This window comes from Phyllostomus hastatus, unplaced genomic scaffold (genome assembly GCF_019186645.2).
Source record: "Phyllostomus hastatus isolate PE091 unplaced genomic scaffold, TTU_PhHast_1.1 phas_contig_29, whole genome shotgun sequence".
Lineage (NCBI taxonomy): Eukaryota > Metazoa > Chordata > Mammalia > Chiroptera > Phyllostomidae > Phyllostomus > Phyllostomus hastatus.
The window spans coordinates 38,684,732-38,703,730 of NW_025333835.1; the positions used below are offsets into that span (position 1 = coordinate 38,684,732).

The 18,999-nt window shown below is 41.8% G+C and overlaps 1 protein-coding gene across 2 annotated transcripts in view; it reads left to right on the forward strand.

Annotated features, from left to right (window-relative positions):
* Positions 1-18,999, forward strand: part of GPC6 (glypican 6) — a 1,006,549-nt gene that overhangs the window by 102,844 nt on the left and 884,706 nt on the right. Inside the window, exon 1 of one of the 2 annotated variants that reach the window (XM_045839078.1) lies at positions 11,491-11,659. The exons of the other annotated variant lie outside the window; for it this stretch is intronic. The gene's annotated coding sequence lies outside the window, so the exon portion shown is untranslated. Of the gene's footprint in view, positions 1-11,490; positions 11,660-18,999 lie in introns of those variants that run through there. 2 annotated transcript variants of the gene reach the window in all.

Consider the following 18,999-nt stretch of genomic DNA (forward strand, 5'->3'; position numbering starts at 1 on the left):
TGTTTTTATCAAAGAGTAATGAAAACAGTTATACTCAATTCAGCACATTCAAAAGAAATAATTCTTGACCAGCTCTTTTGTTCACAAAGTTGTGGATGCTGTAGGAGCTGATAGAATCGTTAATCATAACACCTGCTCTCAGATGGATTCCAGGCAATGGAGGCAATTCACTGCCTTCCAAAAATAAGCACGTGATATGTATATCTTGATACATATTAACATTCCTCTTCCATTTTTCTCTTTTCCCTTTTTTCCTCTCTCATAGTTTGAGTTGGCAGAAGCATATGTTGTTCTCAAGACGAACGTATTTTCAGGGCATAAAAAGCAATTTCAGCAGCTGTGTATGACTTTGCGTGAAAGGGAATGGTGTGTGTGACCATACCAAGGCAATAGGGCCAGGACATACATGATACAAGGCAAAATACGAGGTGACAAAAACAAAGTACAGACTCCAGGGAGGGCGGTTCTATCGCCGTGGGCGAATTGGGACATGTTTTCAGGGAAGAGGCAGCCTTTGACTTTGGCCTTAAAGGAGGAACAAGATTTGGGTGGTGAAGAAGAGAATAAGAGAAGGCGCATACATTTTGGAGGTCGCACCAGACGAGCAAATGAATTGGTCACCAAGAGAGGTGTCCAGGGTATAGGTAGGCAGACAAGTATGTCACTGAAAGTCAGTTCAGGGCATATTGTTTCTGAACTCCAGAGGCTGTTCTGAGAGCCTTCGAGCACAGAAATGTAACTAGACTGATGCTCTGAGAAGGTTAATGTGCCAAAATTAAGAGAATGTGGTCTTATGTGACAGTGGGGAAACGGGGAGATAGTCGTGGCTGTCCGGTCTGGAAGTGGTGAGTCCTGGGGTAAGGGTGTGCTGAGGGCTATCCGGAAAGGGGAAGAGAAAGAAAATTGGGGGTAGATATGAGAAGTATTGGGGAGAGAAATTTTGGGATGGGAGCCATGGGACTGTTTGGGCAGTGTGGCTGGGTGAGGGATCAGTGAAGGGAAGGATTCGGGGCAGTGGGATTAAATACAGGGGACTGAAACAACGGTGGCACCTCACTTAAAATAGAGATGCCAGGAACAAGAGTTGCTTTGAAGGGGAGGAGCATGCATTTAATCGGGCACTTGCACCTGAAGCATGTCCAGGCGGAAATATCCTACAGCCAGTTGCTGTAAGCCTGGGTTTGGCAGACAGACCAGAGTTACATCAAAACAATTTTGTTATTTGTTGCAAGATAATAATTGAAGCTGGATAAAAATATGTCATCATTTTAGGTGAACTTATAATAATTAATCTTCTGGCTCATTAAAAGAAACCTCAGACTTTAAGCGATATGCTGTGAAATAGAACACACTGCTTTTGTCTCCAGTAGAGCAAGAGTTCAAGATAATTTCCCCGAACGAGGTTTGCAGCAAGGACTCTGTTGAAAACGGCTTCTGTCCTGGTGCCTATAATAGCAGACTCTTCCTTGAATGTGAGCCATGATCCAGTGAAGAAGGCACTTCCCTTTCAGGCACAACATGCATTTCATTTCCAAGGGCAAGGCTTCTCATTTGATTGCCAACCTCCCTAATTAGGAGGCCTTGAAGACCGTTGCCTCAAGATTGTTCAAGCCGAGAAAGCATTCACAAGCGCAAATATGTTTTATGTGCAGGGGGAAAACTCGCTGTAGTTGACTGAACGTAGTTAGTTATCACAGAGACTTACCTTTAGCTCCAGGCAAACACTGCCTGCAGCATTGGTATTCAAGACAAAAGACAGCCATCAGTGTAAATTCTTGTCTCCTATGCAAGGTGTATCTTTTGATCTTTTCAAAGAGAGCTAGAAAATTGGATGGTATTTGCAGGAGCCTTTCAGCTGAGAAATGTCAATAATGTAATCGTGTTGAGACCAGGACATGGAATTGACTTGTTGGGAGACGGGCCCAGGTGCAAGGATGCAGTGCGGATCTGATTATTGTACCGAACTGGGTTTGTTCATGAGATCCAGGGGCGCCAGGCCACATCAGGAAGCAACATTAGGAGAATTTGATGAATCCTCTAAGCAGGTTTCTTCGTGGCAACTCCAAATCTAAGTTTTTAGAAAACACAAAGAATTAAGAAAGTAAGTTTCCTTGTACTATTTGCATTTGTAGCGTGTAAGTAACTCTTTCCTCCATTCGGTGGGTAATCTGGTGGCTGTGAAATCAAGACGGGCCATTCCATTTCTCTCAAACGGAGCGAACCACCTGCACTGCGTTCTGAGTTTCTGCAAGCTGAGCAAGTGCAAGTTTTAGGTGGCTCTTGGGTGACTTGTATAATGATCCAAGTTGTGTCTGTGTTGTTGAAAAAAAACAAACAAACAGCTATATCCAAAATAAACAGAATCAGTAAATAAAATTGTTCAATTTTGTAATTGCTTTAATGTGCTTTTTGGTTTTAATTTTTTTCTCCTCTCTTTAGTTATTTGGAACTATAATGGCATTTATTTCTCATTACCTGGTTGAATTATCTGTGAATAGAAGAGAGATGAGCATTAATTCATAGATTCCTAACAAGATCAATTCATTCAATATTCCACTCTGCCTGCAGTGACAGACGATGTTTTTGCCACCACAATAGTCTGTGGGCAAAATGAGTATTTCATCTTAAAAATGTACCAAAAAAGCTGTAATTGGATACCACAATTCTTTGTATCACACTGGAATTTGAACTTACATACGATGTTTTCTGAGCATCTGTGAAATCTTACGTGTATATCTTAGAAGAAGGCGGAGGTGACTGGTTGGGAGTGACTTGTGAGTGGCTTCCTCATGGGACACGTGGCCCCGGCTCACAGTCTCCTTCTTAGAGAGACGCCCACGGTGGCAGGCCTCGCGAGAGCAGCGAATGCCTGTGGAACGCTGACAATGTGGCAGAGAGGACTGTAAGCGCCCCTGCGTCCTCTCCTGCCATCACGGCAGTGCTGTGAGGGGGTCCATGTCCTCGTTCCCATGTCGTGCCGAGGAAAGGGGGACGTGGAGAAGTGAACAAGATTCCACAGCTTTTAAGCAGCGGCAGCCTGACTCCGAAGGCTGCACTGGAACATCTCCTTTGCAGCAAGTAACAATGATCGGAACCACCGATTTGTTCGTGTGGGACACAGGTGGCAAACACACGGCCCGTGGGCCGAATCCTGGCCTCTGCCTTGTTTTAGCTGGCCTGGGACCTTGTTTCTACCCCCCAGTAATGCCGAGCTCTTGCTTAACTGATAAGGAGTAGTTACATTTACGCAGTCCTAAAATTACATTTGGCCCTTTGAAGGCAACTGCAAGGCTGATGTGGCCCCCAGTGAAAATGAGTTTGACACCCATGATGTAGGAGCATCATACAACACATTTCTTGAGGTCCCGATAGTAATTGAGCTGTGTTTTTCTCAAAAGAAAGAACATTTTAGAAGATGGCTTCTTCTATTGTTTCCATGTCTCTTGGGGAAATAAATATAGCTGTTTGTTTATTTAATGGCATGTGACTCCAGCAAAGTGTGAAAACGTCATGAGAGCAGAGGCATTGATTTTGTAACACGTACAACCTCCCACCTGCACTCAGTGCATCAATGTGTAGGTGCTTCATTGTGGTGAGTGCTTTAGCTGTGGAAGCACAGTTTGGGACTTTGTGAGAAGGCAGAAAAATAAAGTTACATACGCAGGGTCTGGGAGAAGTCACGCCTGTGTGAGTGTGGTTGGTAGGGTAATAATGTGAGTGTAATAATTTATAGTTTTAATTCGAACACTTCACCTATAATGTCATGGTGTGCTTGAGCTGATATTGTCATGTTACAGAATTACATGCTTATGATTTTGTAGTAAAAGATTTTGTAATAAAAAGGGGTGCTATTTGTACTGGACAATGTATATATCTTTTGTGTCTGCATGTGTGTATATAAATATATATATATAAGGATATGCATTTATAGTAAATGTATACGTGATATGAAAACACTTGCTCATACAACCTGCAATAGGGTTACATATTCAAGTGGTATTATGTCTGGAGTTTAAATCATAGTACATTTTCCAGTGCCTCAGAAACATGGAGGACGTTTCTGATACATATAGAGACATGAATTCAGAGGCTGACTGTAGATGTTAATAACTCCATTTCAAGGTGGTGTAATAGGTCCGGGGCAGGGGTTGCCTGGGTGATTAGTTACTTAGGGGAAGGGAGGATAAGCCTAGTGCATAGCAAACCTGGGGTGGCTTGTCTAGTGTGTCATTGTGTTTGATGCATTTGATGCCAGCAATTTTGGACCTTTGATTTCTGGATCTGTATACTTTACTGTCTTGAGGAGATGATAGATAATAGGGCAATAAAAAACCCATTTTTTAAAAAACTTTAAATATGTTGGAAGAAAAAGTCAAAATGCAAGCTGTACTCCTCCTCTGCTTCTATATTAAACATAGAATCTTTACTGCTTACCCCCAATCACTGGGAGAAGAAGAGAATTTTTAAAGGAGACATTTGGAAAAACTGTCATACAGAACATTTCTTGCTCCTAGTGGGAGTCTGAAAAGGAGCATCTTTGCAGGAGCGACTGTCTCCAATTTAAAAACATCAGAGCAGGAGAAAGAGTGTCTCCCACTGAGCAGAAAGTAGAGACCAGAAGGTTCGTTGGAACCCCAGAGTGAAAACCACTTAGAGAATCAGAATAGTCAAGCATACGTTTGTGGCGGGGGTTTGCAGACTGGCTGGGAACGTGGATCGGCCAAATGTCAATCAGAATGGATGGCAAGGGAAGCAGGAGCCGGGGCGGACAGGGTGGGCAGTGGCCCTCAGGCGGGGGTCTAGGACTTGACAGTTGATTTGTGAGTAGGTGAAAAAAGCAATAAAAAAAGACATTCAGAGCAATACAGAATGGGAGGTCAGCTTCTAATAGCCCAAGTGTTAGCACAATTCAAGGACATGAGTGTCTACACAATCACACACTAGATTTGTGAAATACGAGATTACTCTTATGCAGTATATGTGTTTGTATCTGAATAAAAAAAAAGAGCACCTACCAATTAGATATTTAGGAAAACAGATTCTAGGTAGAGATGGAGGAAGTGGGATGGAAACTGATTTCAACCGAGGATTGATGTCATATCATTCTTCTCCAAAGTAGCTTTTGATTTCCAAACACTTTCTATTGGGTGATTATGCAGTAAGTTCAGAGTTCAGCTCCCTATCACACTTATTCCTCTCCTTCGTCCCTTCTCCAGACCCGTGTATGGGGGAAGACTTAGGGGGCCCTGGAGTGGGTTGTGGAGGTGCTTTGACTGTGTATTGCACTCCGTGGGACTGGAGCCCTGGTTCTGGGGTATGTGTTCTGCATCCACTGTGGAATGTTTGCTCTGGTTGTATCCTCTGAAATCCTGCTTTTGTTTTCTCTTGAGAGCTGCATCTTGGATTTTCCTTTTGCTGACAACCTCTGGCTTGATTTCTCCAGATCCGATATGATATCTGGCTGTGATTTACATTATTTAACTCAGGTGGTCCATCCCTTAGCCCTTAGGCTGCGGAGTCCTTGGTCCCCGCCAGAATTCAGACCTTATGCATGCTCCTTTATGCTTGCTTGAACTTCGGAAGCTCTCCTGCTGTTCCTGGGCCATCGGAGCCCAGTGTTTCCCCTCAGATTGCAGACATGGGAAATGATCAGAAGTACATGGCTTATGGCTTCTGTCTCTTCCCACCACGTTTCCAAGATGTTCAGCTCAAGTGAGGAAGATTCTGGCACCTGGTTCTCCTACCTTTGCCTCTAGTTCCTTCCCACAAACTTCCAAGGCAATAAAGGTTCCTTTGCTGTAGAATCTCAAGACTCTGAAGATACTGAAAAGAATCTCAAGTTTGCTGCTTGCTGAAGTGCCTTCTCTTCTATGTGAGAGGGAAGTAAGAATGTGCATGCTAACAGACTGAGATGGTGACACAGAGAGGGACAGCGGTCGCAGACAGGCAGAAAACCCTGGGCTTGAATGCCCAGCTTCTGTAAGGGCAAAGGAGCCTGCAGAGTCCCCGGGCCTGAGTTCTTCCGGAGGAGTGGCCAGTCAAGGAAGTTAATCACAACTGGTAGATTCTGGGAGGAGACAGGGAGGAGACAGAGATTCACTTGTAGAGTCACAGCTGGGTGTGCTGGTCACTCTCCCTTGTTAATCTTCCATCTGTGGCTACATGCTCATATCACATCTCAAACCCCAGTAAGTGGTGAATGCGGAGTTAAACAGCCTTGTTTTTTGTTATAAAGAAGGTCAACCAATAACCTCGGCTGTCGGGGTGCAGTGGGTGGGGAAAACTTTAGGGTTTATTATCTCCATAGTGTCTCTGCCAGTTCTCTGCCACTGGCCACTGCAGGTAACTAACCACGGAGAAACTCATGTGCTTGCTGTGCAAGCTCACTTGGCGTCCCCAGCCCCTCTGCACATCAGACTGCCTGTGCTGAGCTTTGCTCAGAGGGGCGTCCTGGAGCCGCTGCTGTTTGTCTTCTTGACCACCCCCTTTGCCTTTGAGTTTCCAACTGGTGGATCCAATACACTGTCGGCTTATGGTGTTGATGCCCAGAAAGGCACTACCTGTGATTCAGTCTCTTTAATCGTGAAAGGCTGTAAACCCAGTAAATGGGAAAGCAGGAGGGTGGGAGGAACCATTTCCTGCAGCATCAGGACCAAATAACTTAAAGGGAAAGGTCAAAAAATATGTTAACTATTGTCTTAGTGACTTTTATTTTTAAAAAAGGTATATGAGGAGTTCAGCTGGGAGTACAGTTAGACAATAAATTCCAAATAAATATGGGTGTAATTTATTGATTGAACCGAGATATTAGGATTTGGTACTGACTTTATCAATAAAGAAAGGTTTGTGGTCTTATATAGAAGGAATTTCCTAATGTTCTGACTTACGTCACTAATGTTTGGGAAGCAACTCTAGTACATTTCATCCTAAATAAATATTTCTCAAGGGAGTACTCAAGTGGCTATTAACATTTTAAGAATTTTGCCAGCACCTGTTGTTTGGTTTGTGAATGATGGCCATTCTGACAGGTGCTGAGGTGATATCTCATCATAGTTTTAATTTGCATCTCTCTGATGGCTAATGATCCTTTCATATGTCTATGGGCCATCTGTATGTCCTCCTTGGAGAAGTGTGTATTCAGGTCCTTTGCCCATTTTTTAATTGGATTGTTTGTCCTCCTGGTGTTGAGTTTTATGAGTTCTTTATATATTTTGGAGATCAAACCCTTGTCCAATGTATCATTGGCAAATATGTTCTCCCATATTGGCAAGGATGAGGAGAAAAGGGAACTCTAGTGCACCATTGGTGAGAATGAGGACTGGTGTAGTCACTGTGAAAAACAGTATGGCATTTCCTCAAAAACTAAAAATGAAATTGCTTTTTGACCCGGTGATTCCACTGCTGGGTATATACCCTAGGAATCCTAAATCACCAGTTCAAAAGAACTTATATACCCCAATGTTTATAGCAGTGCTATATACAATAGCAAGTGCTGGAAACAGCCTAAGCACCCATCAGTAAATGAATGGATCAAAAAACTATGGTACATTTACACAATGGGATACTGCACAGCAGAAAGAAGGAAGGAGCTCCTACCTTTTGCAACAGCATGGATGGAACTGGAGAGCATTATGCTAAGTGAAATAAGTCAGGTGAAAGACAAATACCGTATGATCTAACCTATTAGAGGAATGTAATTAACAAAATAATGAACAAAATTGAACCACAGGCATGGAAACATGGAACAGACTGGCGGCAGCCAGAGGGTGGGGGGATAGTGGTGGAAGGAAGGGGAAGGGACTAGTCAAAGAACATGTGCGAATGACCCATGGACATGGACAATGGTGTGGGAATTGACTTCGGGAGTGGGGGGTGGGGTGGGTGGAGGAGGGCAAGGGGGGAAAATGGGGATAACTGTAATAGAATAACAATAAAAACGATAAAAAAAGAATTTTGCATCTTTTTAAGGAAATGCATAGCAAGTACAAATGCGAGTATCCAGGCTTCCTCAGCCCACTGACTTGAGCCTAATGGTGCAACTGTGCATTTTTAGGTGAAAAGAGAGGTCGGGACAGTCAGGAATCAAAGTTGCACTGATGAATAGCAGCTATTTCTTAAATGCTTGCAAAATTTACTAGCATCCCAACAGACACATCTCATAAGCACTGAATGTTGTCAGTGAATTTTGTGCCTTAATAAATATCACTAATAAAATTCCCAAAGACATAACTCTTGTTGAAAGGAGAAAAAAAATGTTTGGTTTAATCACCATGTGTAGGAATTAGAGCTAAAAAGCAAAGTTCATGGAGAATTTATGTCATCCAGCTAGAGCAACTGGTGAGAAAATCACAGTGATGCATGGCAAGTCAATAATTTTTAAAATGCTAAGGGAATTTTAATGTTTGCACTTTTCATGAAGGAAATATATTAATAAAATTGCTGTGCAGGGTTAATTATTTGTGCTACACAGTGCTGCGGTGTGACAGTCAGCAGTATTCCCCCCTTTTTATTCCATTAGCAAGTGATGGGGTAGTAGACACTGGGAATTAATTGAATCTTGTTTGAAACAAATGAATTACCTCTGAAATTTAAAACAACATATATCTCAATCCTGCTTGTAGTGGAATCAGGTGCGTGAGCACGCACACACAAACACACACCAGAGAGGTCAGTGACTAGCACCCTGCGTTTTATTCTAGTTTCTGACCCCTGTCTTAAGTTGTGGACCACTATGTGGGCTTCCTGTAGCCCATCTTCATCAGGACCGCTTATGACCACAAGTTCATGCCTCCAAAATGAACTTGGGATTTCTCTTCCATCCTCCCTGACATCCTTTCCGGACACCCATCCTGAAACAAGTACTTCGGACTTTCCAGTCTCTGTGACTGGCAACGGGACCCTCCTGGATCATTCTTTCCTGTATCTGGTCACGTGTCAAGTTCTACTGCTCTTGCTTCACAGATCCTCTGTCTAATCCCGAAACCCTCATTTCCAAGCCTGTTCTCTCACTACTTCAGCATTTGTAGTCGAATACTTTGCCTTGAAAAGTCAGCAACAGAAGCAACTGCACAGCCACAACCACAGTGTCTTGTATACAGTAGGGTTTTAATAAACATTACTATTTGCCTACCTGCTTGAAATATGACTGCTTTTATTTTTTATTTTTTATAATGATACATTTTATGATTATTATTTTTTCTTTTTTTTTAATTTTATTTATTTATTTTTAGAGAGGGAAGGGAGGGAGAAAGAGAGAGAGAGAGAAACATCAATGTGTGGTTGCTGGGGGTCATGGCCTGCAACCCAGGCATGTGCCCTGACTGGGAATCGAACCTGCAATGCTTTGGTTCGCAGCCCGCGCTCAATCCACTGAGCTATGCCAGCCATAGCTGTGTTATTATTATTTTTATTTTTAATCCTGACCCGAGGACATCCCCACTGATTCTAGAGAGAGGGAGGGAAACATTGATCGGTTGCCCCTCACATGCGCCTTGACCGAGGCTGAACCCACAACCCAGGTATGTGCCCTGACCTGGAATGGAACCCATGACCTCCTGGTTTATGGGATGAAGCTCCAACCAACTGAGCCACACTGGCCAGTGAGAAATATGACTTTTAAATTAGTCGACTAGAGTATTAAAAGGTAAAAATCTTAATTCTCAACAATGAAACCTGGATCTCGAGAAGCATCGTTTGTTAGTATAAATATACACGTACATACATAGACCTAAGGTTAATGGAACTTTCAACCTGTTACCTTTTAAAAAAACATCCTCCCCCAAGGATATTTTTTACTGATTTTATTTTATTTATTTATTTTAGTTTTAGTCAGAGGGGAAAGGAGGGAGAAAGAGAGGGCGAGAAACATGCATGTGTGGTTGCCTCTCACATGCCCCCTCTTGGGGCCCCACCCACAACCTAGTCACGTGCCCTGACTGGGAATCAAACCGGCGACCCCTTGCTTCGCAGCCCAGAGCTCAATCCACTGAGCCACACCAGCCAGGGCTTAACCTGTTACCTTAAGAGAACAATTGTCTGTCTTCCCTGGCCATTGGATAGTGATCTCTGTTCATGAACAATGACTACGTGTGGCCTTGCTTCCATCTCTTCACCTGGTGAATTTAAACCAGCATTTCTTTCTGGACAAAGATAACACTCTATCCATGTGACAGCACAGAGCACAAATGGCTCTTCCTTCAACTCTTTCAGTTCCAGGGAAAAAGTGGGATTCAATATGTAATGAAAACTTACTGGGTTGTATAACATATAAGTGGAAAGATATTGTTTATACTTATCCAGTGTCTTCAAGATTCATTTCATAACGACATTTTACAAGCTTTGCATAGGGTTCTGACGCAAGAAACAAGGATAAAAGCGGTCCGTCTTGTGAAGCAGGAGATAGGCTACGTTATCTCTAGTCAAATTGGCAACTTGATTTGTCTGCAGCAGAACACAATCAGTGGCTGAGTGAATCCCCTTGTAATTCTGTTTCCTTTATATGCCTCAGTTTTCCTTTGAGTCCTGATTTATTTAGGGCATTGTATTTAGAGAATTCTGTGAATTCTATCCTATGTGGAAACCCCCCAGCAAACTCGAAGTAAGCCAGCAAACACTTGAAAGCATTCTAGACAGCACCTTTGGCTATGTAGTTTAGTGTGAACAAAACCAGAAACAATCAACTAAACCTGACGGAACCGCAGGTTATCAACAATGACGTTTCCAAACGTGATGTTACTGATTGGGGTTTTGTTAGTTAATTAAATGTGTGCAAATTATACACGCTGTTGCAGATAATGCAGTAAAGGACATGCATACTTCATTGAGGCTTGATTTCCTTTTTAGAAATTATCCCTGTCCTAAATCACTTAACTTCCTAAAACAAGCCACCTGCATTTCTCCAGTCTTTTTATTGTGTGTGCCAATTCACTGTTCTCTAAGATTAGTTGGTTTACAGTTTATTTTCTCTAAGTCATGTAATACATTTTTGGAAGTATTAGGGGAAAGAGTCTTAATTCAACAGACAGAATTGCCAATGATCTGTAATCTACGTAGTTGCGTAAGTTTGAAATATATCAGGAACATTGAAAAGTTTGAGCAAGAATTTATGTCACGTTTATTCTTTCGCCAAATTTCATTCCCAGCTTTTCTGCCCCTCCCATAACATTTGCTGTGATTTATGTATTTCTTTTTACTAAAATCAAGTAAATCAAACGTTTATTTAAACTTGTAGTGTATATTTTAATTTGTATTGTTTGTACTCCTTCCAATTTTTAATTCCTTCAATTATTCATTTAGCAAATATTGACTGTTTCTAAGATACAGTGGACTCTGTTCTTCACGCTGAGAATGTGATGTGATTGCAAAAGAAGCATCCAACCCCTTGGGGAACTGATTCATTATTTGTACTTTTCCACCTTAAAATTTCATCATCACCCAAAACATTTCCTTGCTTAGCGGAGGTTGCAGTAGTGGAGTCCAGGAAAGAAAGAACTGCATGTTCAGAATCCCTGCTGGAGGAGCTTCCTTTGCAAATGACTATCGGAATGAAATTCAGCCCTTCCTGAAGAGCTGCGTTACTTGCGTAGTAGTCACTCGGCAGCTTGGCAATAGAGGTCACAAAGAGAGGCAAGCGGTCCGCTGTGTTTCATTCTCGATCCTGGTAATTTGTCTCTTTTTAAACACAATGCCTCCTTCCAACAAAATTTCCTTTGTTAGTCTTGCTAGAGGTTTGTTCCTTTTGTTGGACTTTCCAAGGATCCAACTATTTCTTTCATCGACAGTTTCCCTTGTGTCCTGTTTTCTATTTCATTGAATTTTGCTCTTTATTTTCTTTCCCCACTTGCTTTGCATTTAATTTGCTCTTATGTTTCTAAGTCCTCAAGGTAGGAAATTAGATTATTATTTGAGGCTTCTTTTTTTAGACAATGTGTATGCTCAGTGCTATATGTTTTCCTCTCAGCACTGCTTTAGCTGTGTGCCACACGTTTTGGTATGTTCTACTTGGATTTTCATTTAGATTAAAGTATGTTTAAAATTTCCTTTGGAACTTTCTCTTTGACCCAAGTATTGGACAGGGATGTGTTGCCTTAGCTTTTACAGATGTTTAGGTTTTAGTTTTTAGAGCTTATTTCCTGTTATCCATCCATTACTGAATTCCAGTTTTATTTTATCAGTGTTTGAGAATACATACTGAATGTTTTTGGTTGTTTTAAATTTGTTGAGGGTTTTTTTTTTCTGCTTTATGGCCCAGAGGCTAGTCTGTCTTGATATATGTTCTGTGGGTACTTGAAAAGAATGTGTATGGTGGTGTTGTTGGGTGAAATGTTTTATTCATGTCGATTAGATCCTGTTGTTTGATAGTGTAGTTGAGTTCTCCGGTGTTCTTGCTGCTTTTCTGCCTGGTTGTTTTACCAGACGTTGAGAGATGATTGTTGATGTTTCCGACTGCAATAGTCAGCTTGTCTACTTTCCCTTTCTGTTTTGTTTTTTGTTTCACGTATTTTGCCATTCTCTTGTTTGATGCATACACATTTAAGATGGATATATGTTCTTGCTGACCCTTTTATAGTTACATAATGTCTTCCCTGTCTTTGGGAAGTGCCTATGTCCTGAAGTCTACTCTGATTTTAAAGGACCCACTCCTGATTTCTTTTTGATTAGTGTCTGTGTGACACATGATGACCGGGAGTTCTGGGTCCCCACATGCCTCCATTGGCACGCTGCAGGGCGGAGTGGCCTTGTTGCTGATGGGTGGTGGTGCAGTGCTTACTCTTTAAAAGCTCCCTTTCACACCACCCCATTTCGTTAGAACTAGACCTAGACAGAGACTTAATTTGCTTCTAAAAACATGAATTATATTTCCTGTAATAAAACTAATAGCATGATATGGCAGTTTTTAAGATGTACAAATGCACAGAACCTTTTATGCCCTTATAAGATTTTAGTCGAAACAGAGCTCGAGAAACTTAATGGTTCATAAATTGGATATTTTCTTTTCTTTAGTACTATTTAATAAATTATGACAGCATAATTGCCAATGACTTTTTCACAGAACCACAGGCTAGATAATAATATAGACATTAAATTATTTTGTGGCAGTAGATTCATTAATCTAAATATAGGAGACACCTGCATTAAAGATTATGAAGAATTACATTAAATTAATGAAAAAAAATTAAAGTCAGTTTTGAAGTTAAATGTGATAGAGTCCTAATTTGAAATAAAAATTTTGAAACATTCATATTCAATAATTAATCACAACATTCAATGAGGAATGAAAAAGAATGGTCCATTATATCATTTCTAGGATTCAAGATAATTAGAAAGCATTATAGTTGAGTATCTCATTACATTCCATAGAACAGAAGTGCATGCTAATGTCCAGTTAAATTACAATGCTGGTCAATATCATCACTAGTCAAGAATCAGTCAAAACCTTCATCAGTGGGAAGATTGCCTGATGATCTTGTGCAAACATTGAAAAGTAAATCTTTTTCTTCAATGTGACTTCTCCAAATAAGGTTTTGAAATACCTCCCTTACATATTTGCCATAATATGTGTATTCAATAGAAACAATTTAAAATTAGACAGTGTGTCTTTGTTTCCATAAAACTAAAGTAATTCAAATACTTTCGCTGAAGAACATCTAAGAAATTAACATATGCTAAGTCAGTGATTTTCCACTGGTATGCCATAAGGTTTTCTTAGAGAGGGAGAGAGAGGAAGGGAGGGAGAAAAAGAGGGAGAGAAAAGCCAGTGTGAGAGAGAAACATTGATCAGTTGCCTTCTGTATGCACCCTGTCTGGGGACCGAACCTGCAGCCCAGGCCTGTGCTCTGACTGAGACTCGAACCAGCTATCCCTCAGTCTGTGGGGTGGCTCCTAGACAACTGAGCCACATTGGCGGGGGTGCTACAAGAATTTTTAAAACATGCACTACCTGACTGTTTAGTCAGGAGCATTGACCTTTTCCCCTCAGTTTGTCAAAAAGAAAATGAGAACAGCCAACATAGCAATTTGCTATTCAGTATGAATGAATCAAAGTTGTATTTATTTTTTGTCAGATCGGCAAAAAGTATATTTTTTGGTGTGCTGCAGAGTTTTAGTGATTAGGTTATGTGTGCCATGAGATGCAAAAGGTTGAACGCTGCTGTTTCTCAGCGATGGGTGACGATGGAATAGTGTGAAACACATTATTTGGATGTAGACACCACCCTTAGATAGGTAATATGACACGTAGAGAAAGATTTGTAGTTATAAGGTAGAGTTTTAAATGCCCTAAGAGAGGGCATTCTGCTCCTTTGGGGGAGATGAATTGTCTATCATTAGTTGGCTGGCTCTTGCTTTGACACCATTCTCTCTGTCTTTCAGCCTCTGTTAACATTTCCACATTTTAAATGATGGCAGCGACAATGACAAGAAACACATCCAGTAGATTCTCAGCCGAGTCTGCTCGCACATTGATATGTAGGCACGAGGTATCAGGAGATCAAGGTTTTGTCCTTCACTCTTCAGACTTGAGGCAACAGCTATGTTACCTGTCTGCACCTCAATCAACCACGAGGTGAGGGAAACAAGAAGCTTCCATTTCAGATCTTTCCGGTGCATTGTCGGGTACATTCTGTTATTTTAGCCATAGAACAAAACAGGCACAAGGAGAGTTTACATGTAGGCATTTGATTTTTCATTTTGCCTCTCCCATACCTTTTAAATTTTTTTTTTACTTGAATTCAGCCTTTATTCCACAACGCAATATTCTCTGCATGATTATGGAGACTGTTAGAAGGACTTCACTTTGGTCTTAGACTATCTGCTATATTACCGTTAGTAAAGAAGACAGAAATGGTTTGTGGTACTCTGTATCTGAGGGAGCTGGTAGAATGCGCAATATAATGAGAAAATCATTCTTGAAGGACACACTAAACTGTGGCTTGTACTCATGTGTAATTCTATTGTGACTAGACAGATGGGTGACTATAAACAAAATATCTTTCTGTTTCCTCCTGAGACATACGCAGGGTCGTCCTTCCTTTAGTGCTTTCAGGGAGCTGTACGCAATTAGCTACAGAATGTTAGCCACCCTGCTGGATGCAGCCCCGCATCGCTCTCTGTGGTGTGTCATAGTACAAAAGTGACATTAAACCTATCAAACAGAGGCACGCAGGCAGCACACAAACCCAGCTGTTTGTGCTCGCGATTTTGGTTTTCACCAGAGGGGGTTTTGGGGTGGTGGGGGGGGGGATGTAATGAATGGGCAGGCTAATACTTACTTCTTTTAATGAACCCCAAGTTAATGCTTTGGTGTTTTCTGTCCATTTACATGCAAAGGAGCACATTTCACATCGTTATGAAATAAACACACTAATAATACACAACCTTCTTTCTTCATTTGGAGCCTCTGCTTCCAGAATTAATAGCTTCCTAGTAGGAAATGTTGGGCAGTGTTGCTAAACTCTAAACAGGGAACTAATTCAGAGGCAAATTTACATCAGTTTATATTTTGACTTTTCATTCGTCTAGCAACTGAAAAACAAACAAACCAAGAAAGAAAGAATAACGAATGACATAATAAAGAAAAAAAAGTCAGAATGAACCTTGTGTGCATGCGTGAGAATCTCTTTCTTCAGGGCTGTGCTTTACTTGGAAATGTGTCCCCCATAATGATACACTCTGTAAAGCTAACACTGTAGGTCAAATTAATCAAGTAAGTGCTAAAGCCAATGTCTATGAGAACGAAGCATTCAAAAAAAATTTATATGAACTGAAAATTTATGTTAATTTCATAGTTAATTCCTGATTTATATCTCTGTTTAGTTAAAGCTGAGGTGAGTTTTATGTATTTATAATTACATGAAATTACATAAACATCTCCTTTTGACTTTATTGCATATCCCCGTTCTCTTTCAGTATAACCCAGTAATAACCAAAAATAAATATTCAAGTTATGCTTAGCAGATATTTAATCATCAGGCAGCTAAAGTACAGCTGAGTGCCCCTAATATCCCAAGCTCTCTCCAGAGATTTAAGGATGGACAGGGTATGATGTTGCCCTCAAGGAGTTTATAATCTAGGGATCTGGTAGCTGAGGTCATCAGAATCACCTGGTGAAGTATCAGGATCACCTGGGGATCTTTTAGATGCTCATTCAGAGTGGTGACAGTAGGAGGTCCTGATTTAGTGGGTCTAAGTTAGAACTTTTCCAGATTTTGCCTCCTGATTTTAATAAGCACTCTGGATTCTTTCTTTGTAATTGAAATGTATTTGACATATAACATTGTGTAAAAATAAGGTGTACAGCATGTCACTTCTCATGTATTTCTATCATAATGTGATTGCCATTGTAGTAATGAGCACCTCTATCATGTTTCATAATTACCAGTTTTTTGTGTGGTTGGAATAAAGAATCAGGAACTGCTGCTAGGTCCAGTACTTCAGACCTGGAGAAGACTTCAGAGGGCATCTGTCTATTCTAACACCTTCATTGTGGTCAAAGCCTAGGGATCCCAGAGCTGGTGGTAGAAGCAAAGCTAGAACTAAGAGTCCTGATTAAGAGCACTCCCCAGGTTCAAACACAATTCCCACCTCTGTGGAAGCTTGGTAGTTGTGAGTAGTGTGACCGTTTACGGTTGTGCCTCTCTAGCTGTCTGTCCTGGGCATCTTCTCCTGCGACAGTCTTTCTGTGTGCTGGGGGGAGTAGGTAGTGCTGACACAAGTTATCAGTGAATTACTTACTAGTAGTACTAAGTCATGGAAGAGATGCTAAGAAGGACAAGAGGAAGCTTAAGTGTGGCTTAGCTTAAATATTGCTAATGTGGCCTTTGTTGCCATTTGGAAACTTGGAATCAGTGTCATCATCCCTCAGTAGTTCTACTTCTTTTCATCTCTCCTTTTATTTTAGAAGTAGGTTTGTTACAGAACAACAAGGGGGTCAAAGGGCAATGTACTATTACCTGAAAGGAACCTCCCAGGTTTGTTATGTCCACCGCCAGAGGAAAGACGTCTCTCAGTGCCAGAGATTCGTGAAAAGAAAAGGAAATGTTTGTTTAATGTTGTACAGACTTAAAGTAGTGACCTAATGTCTTCATCAAAATCCCAAAGTCCCTTAAAACACCCACAAACACACAGTGCCCTTCCTTCCCCCTTTGCCCAGTCTGGGGTACCGTACCTCAGGAAAGGAAATAGAAGTCTGTGGCTCAGGCAGCCCCCAGTTCTTCCCAGTAATCTGTCTCAGCTGGTAGGCCTCCCTCGGTTCCCGGCACCATCAGCTGTGTCACCTGGATCTCTGCTAAAGCCGGGTGATGGTTCCCCCTTCTAAAGCTGTGGGGGGGGGGTTCCCACTCTGGCAAAGCCATGTGGCTCTCCTTTCTGTTGCCACAGCTGAGTTGTCCTCTCTGCACAATGGCCGTGGGAGTCTTCACTCTGCCAAAACCGCATGGTTCTCCTTCCAGGGCTGAGGGAGTCCCCACTCTGCTAAAGACCGAGTGGTTCTCTCTCCACTGCCCCAGCCTCGTGGTCCTCTCTGCACAATGGCCGCAAGGAGGGGGGTCGCCACTGTACCAAAGATGAGTGACAGTTCTCTGCTAAAGCTGCATGGTTTTCCCCTCAATGGCTGCCGCTTCTCGGCTTAAATCCCCGCGCCAGTCTTCCTCTGCAGCCCCATTTCCGACTCCTCCCACCATCAGTTTCATCTGCTAGCACTCTCATCCTTCCAGCTTTACTGGGCTGCCATCCTGAGTCTGGGCAGGTGTGGCCCCGTGTCATGAAGCCAATCTTCTCCAAGCTCCCACGCAGACACTGTAACTTGAGGGACCTGCCCCCCAGTTGCATCTTGGTGGGGAAGTTACTTCCTTTCCCCTGGCTCAGAGCATGACCACAGCTATTTAAAATATCTATGCAACCAGGTAAAGGTTATAGATGTGTTAAATGACCACATCAGTTAGCTGCAAAGCTGTTGCTATGCAAAACAGCTCTCAATGGCCCTGCTCCATGTGTCCCTTCCCCCAACCCACACCTGTCGGGGGGGTGAGGAATCCTAATATTTCCTGGACACCTTGAGTTCTGGACCCCATTCCAAATCCCTTTTTGGGGTCCCCCCTCTTGGCTGCACCCTGTTACAGGTTGAATAAAAATAAGTAAAAAACGGATAATGAAATAAAAATAGTTTCCCTCTCTGTCTTCTTCATCAGTGAAGTGTGGATATGGCCATCACATTTTTTATTTTATTGTTGGTACTGTAAGTTCAGGTAGAAATTTACTCTCCCCATGCAAAGATTTTTTCTTACTCAAAATTAACCCCGTGTCCTGAGATGTTATATTATGTTGTGATACATTTGGCCTTTGATTTTTACCTCTAATTGCCAAGTGGAGGTAAAAATCAGTGATGATGTGGTCATTGATAAGCAATCACTTCTATCAGTCCATTCCTTTGATTGCTACATGCTCCTTCTCACTCTGAAGTCCATGTTCTCCTGGCCTCTGTCAATAACCAACAGCTCCTTTCTAATATGACATCGGACCTAATTAATGATTCATAAATAGTTTTCCTGATTATTCTTCTGACTCGGATATGAATGACACTGAAATCTAGCCTCTTTATGGGAATGCGTAAGAGCAAAGAAACAACAGTTTTAAGGGAGTAATGCAGATGTTGTCTTCGTGGGCAGTAATGTAATAACAAAGCAAAGACAAGGGTGGGAGAAAGATTGTTCTGTCACCACTGAGCACTGCTTAAGGAACTTGTATTTTCCAATATGCAGAAGGAGAAATTTTTGTCTTAAGTATTAGGTGGTGCAATGTGGGAAAGCATTAGTACGTGGCTGTGTGAGCGTGTCTGGGCTTTGCTGTGTACTGCCTGCCCCTGACCCCCAATATATACAAGAGAAGTGGGGAATGTGGGTCATTGTAAATCCTCCAGGGTACTCCGGCCACTGTTTTACAACTACAGGGGCGAAGGACTCCTTCTCACTCTCCCTTCCCCCGCAGCAGCTTCAGAGGACCCTT